The 4,360-nt window shown below is 45.7% G+C and overlaps 1 pseudogene across 1 annotated transcript; it reads right to left on the bottom strand.

Moving 5' to 3' along the window:
* Positions 1-345: 345 nt before the first annotated feature.
* Positions 346-1,069, bottom strand: LOC308252648 (pleckstrin homology domain-containing family F member 2-like; annotated as a pseudogene). The gene has a single exon. The product of its transcript is annotated as a pleckstrin homology domain-containing family F member 2-like (transcript).
* Positions 1,070-4,360: the final 3,291 nt, after the last annotated feature.

Raw genomic sequence — 4,360 nt, 5'->3', positions numbered from 1 at the left:
ACAACAATGTAGTACATGATCTGTTATGTAAACACCTGTTCCCAATCTTCCAAGAAAATAGTCTAAAATTAAACAAGAAACCAACCTTTATCTGCTATATGTGCAATAGGCTATCCCTGTAGGAGAGTGGGGAGTTGGGGCTGTGTGGGGAGTGTGGCAGTGGTGGGGTTGGGGTAATGACAACAGGACCTGTTTTCTATAGAATATATTGAAGTACATAGGTTAAAAGTTTCTCAGGCAAATGAATGGCTGGAGCAAAATTGAGAGAGAGCTCAGAATTTTATATTCTCCCCAAAGCTGGTTTCTCAGATAGTCACACCCAATTAAATATTTCAAATTATGTCTTTAGTCACTGCTGTCATCATCATCACCATCAGATACATCATTTAGGAGACATTAATGACTGACTGTAAGAGTCCGACCTAGTGGGCTGGCATGAGGCCATGCCCCGTAGAAAGCAGGTCACACGTCACATACCCGCACAGGTGTGAAGGCCTGGCGGGGAAAAAGAAACCTTTTCAGAGTGGGACCCACAGGCAGCAAAGCCGCATTCCTGGCAGCGGGGAGGGCGCTGAACAGGTGGAACCCATGCTTTCTGACAACGCACACACACAGTTGCTTCCGAGCCAGGAGCCCAGACGGCAGCATGCTCACTGCTGCGTGTCTTTCCGCTTTTGGAGAGCAAATCAGTAACACGTTTAGTCACGTGATTCATCCTTCGATCTCGCAGTGGCAGTGGCAGCACAGGCTGCAGATTTAGTTGGTGCCTTGATAAGCCATCCATTCTGCACGTCTTCCTCATCTTTGATGGAACCAATAGTGGCATTTTCCAGGGGGACAGTATGTTGTTTGTTGTATTTTTCTTCTGGATGACAATATTGCTTATACAAGAATATCATTAAATAAGAAAAACTGTCTGGCTTTGGGCTTTTTTCTGCACAACTTAGTGAACACTCCTCCTCCAATAAGAGCCCGTCCGGGTTGAGGGCTGACCAGCTGCTCCAAAGCAGGTTTCTGCTGTATTTATACGCTTGGCATTTGCTTCTCTGTTTGCCAAACGACCCACCATCTTCTGCTAATTGCCAGACCGGGCGCGGGCAGCGGGGTAGCCAAGGTCCGACCAGACTCCGGCCTCTCCAGGGGTGTGGCCGCTGGGGCTGCCTCTCCTCTGTGCAGGCTCAGGCGTGCTCGAACCCGCACCCTTTTGGTGTAGGGACAATATTCCCACCACCTGAGCCACCCAGCCAGGGCACCCTGGTTGGGTTTTTCCTGGGTTTGGACAAAATTCTTCATCTGAGGGATGTTGTAAAAAGTGGCTGTAGCTCTAGCCTGTTTGGCTCAGTGGATAGAGCATCGTCCTGTGGACCAAAGGGTCCTGGGTTGGATTCTGGTCAAGGGCACGTACCTCGGTTGCAGGTTCCTCCCCGCCGGGCCCTGATCAGAGCTCCTGCAGGAGGCAACCAATCCATGTGTTTCTCTCACATCAATGTCTCTCTCTGTCTTTCCTTCTCTCTTCCACTCTCCCTAAAAGTCAATGGAAAAATATCCTCCGGTGAGGATTAACAACAAGAAACAAACAAACAAATAAAAAAGCGGCTGTAATATGAGCTTTGAAATACAGATAGAGCTAGGATCCAGCCAGATGGAGGCTTCATGAAAAAAATCAAGCTGTATTTCAGAGTTAGCTTCGTAAGGGTAGTTGTTGAACTCCTTGATAGTTTAACTCTGTCCAAAACTTGTTAGCTCTGATTTTTTTTAAAAATATATTTTATTGATTTTTTACAGAGAGGAAGAGAGAGGGATAGAGAGTTAGAAACATCGATGAGAGAGAGACATCGATCAGCTGCCTCCTGCACGCCCCCTACTGGGGATGTGCCCGCAACCCAGGTACATGCCCTTGACCGGAATCGAACCCGGGACCCTTCAGTCCGCAGGCCGACGCTCTATCCACTGAGCCAAACCGGTTAGGGCGTTAGCTCTGATTTTTAAAGCAGCCATTTCCATTTTAGAGCAGGGGTCCGCAAACTACGGCCCGCAGGCCACATGCGGCCCGCCGAGGACATTGATCCGGCCTGCCAGGTGTTTTTGCCGCTGCTGCCTGTCCTGCTTAGCAGCCGACTCATCCTGGGCCCGCAGTGCGCATATGTGGAATGTGCGCTGCACTCTCCGACTCCCCTCCTTCTCTCTGTCTCTCGACTCCACCTCTCAGTCTCGGGTGTGATCGGACCAGTCACGAGCTTGCCTGTGCAGAGCCTGCTGCTGCCTGAGGACCGAGGTAAGAACAAGTTAGGATTTATTTTTTTTTTGAAGTTAGGAGGTCTATTTTTTTATTTTTTTTATTTTGCAGTTAGTAGGGCCTTTTTTTTGCGGTTAAGGGGGGCCTTTTTTTTCTGAAGTTAGGAGGTCCTTTTTTTTACAGATAGGGGGCGCCTTTTTTTGAAGTTAGGAGAGCCTTTTTTTTTTTAAGTTGGTTAGTTGGTTGGGGGTGGTTCTAGGGGGGTTGCATCACAGTGATAACGCTCAGTCCTAATGCAAATAGTCAGTGCTCAGAGGTAATGCAAATGGTCAGCACTCAGTGTTAATGCAAATGGTCAGCGCTCAGTATTAATGCAAATTGTCAGCGGTCAGTGTTATCGCAAATGGTCAGCGGTCAGTGTTATTGCATTGGGGGCCCCAAACTGGTAATCTGCCTAAGGCCCCATGGGAACTTAATCCGACTCTGCAGACAGCCGAGGAGTAGGAAACCCAATTTAATTGACAGTAAGTGCATTTATATTTTGATTGCTATTCAGTTGTGTATGATGTTGTATGTTGTGTGCTGTGTAAGCCCTGGTTCACACTGTTGTGATCTCTGAGCAGTGCGAGTTCAGCCATATGCTTTTATGGCTGAACTCGCATTAGATTCGGAAGAAAAAAGGCATACGTGCCTTCTTTTCTCCTGCAGTGGAATCTGATTGCATGGGTCTTCTCACCCATGCGATCAGATTCCTATGCAAGTTCACAGATCGAAGTGTGGTTCGCACAGGGCAGTGTGAACTGGAAAGGTGGTGGAGGAATCGGCTCTGTAATCGTGCCAGTTCCCGCACTGCACCAGTGTGAGCCTGAGGTAAAAGCGGAGTTCCACCAATATGGGCACTGGTGAGGCTGAAATGATGTGGACTGGCAAGGCTGCATTGATGGACACTGATCAGACTGCATTGATGGGCAGTGCAGTCTATATGTCTCTGTGTGGGCAAAGTTATTGCTGGTATATTGTTTTTGTAGCGCTGTGTATATATATTGGTATTTTACTAATAGCAATTTGGAATCCCTAGGAAACAATGATATCAAGAAAGAGAAAAATTGACTCGGAGTGTAGGATATTCAAAGAACAGTGGACTTATGATTACTTTTTCATGCAGTATAAGGAAAGAGCTGTGTGTTTGATATGCCAGAATATAGTGTCTGTGTTCAAAGAATGCAATCTGCGTCGACACTATCAAACTAAAAATAAAGATAAATATGATTGTTTGGTCGGAGAAGTGAGAAAAGATAAAATATTAAAACTGAAAAATACATTGACAACTCAGCAAAATACTTTTGTGAAGTAGAAGCAGCTAAATATTTCATCACTGTGAGCAAGTTTTCAAGTTGCCAAGCTAATAGCGTGCACTGGCAGACCATTTGTGGAGGGAGAATTTGTTAAAGAATGCCTTCTTTCTGTTGCCAAAGAGATGTGTCCAGAGAAGGCCGATTTATTTAGTACAGTGAGTCTTTCAGGACCTACAATTACACGAAGGATTGAAGAAATGGGAGACAATTTGCATCAGCATTTGCAAAACTCCGCAAAAAAACTTTCCTATTTTTCCTTGGCACTCGACGAAAGTAATGATGTTCGTGATTCTGCACAACTTCTAATTTTTATTCGTGGGACAAATGACTATTTCAAAGTCACAGAAGAGCTTGCTGCACTGCAAAGCATCAAAGGAACAACTACAGGAGAGGATATCTATGAAAAGTTTTGCCAAACTGTGAATGGTTTGGAGCTGGACTGGGCTAAACTAGCCAGTGTGACAACTGATGGTGCTCCTAGCATGGTGGGGTCTAAGAAAGGAGTAATTGCTCGCATTAACCAAGAGATGGACAAACATAAACATTCTTATCCAATAGCCATACACTGCCTCATCCACCAACAAGTGCTGTGTAGTAAATCACTGAAGTGGGACACTGTTATGAAAATTGTGGTATCTTGTGTTAACTTCATTAGAGCTAATGCACTAAACCACAGACAATTTCAGGAATTTCTGTCTGAGCTAAATGTTGCCTATGAAGATGTTCTGTACCACACAGAAGTCCATTGGCTGAGTCGAGGGAGAGTTTT

This window comes from Plecotus auritus, assembly GCF_963455305.1.
Source record: "Plecotus auritus genome assembly, chromosome: 7".
In the NCBI taxonomy this organism is placed as follows: domain Eukaryota; kingdom Metazoa; phylum Chordata; class Mammalia; order Chiroptera; family Vespertilionidae; genus Plecotus; species Plecotus auritus.
This window is presented reverse-complemented; position numbering and strand designations above follow the sequence as displayed.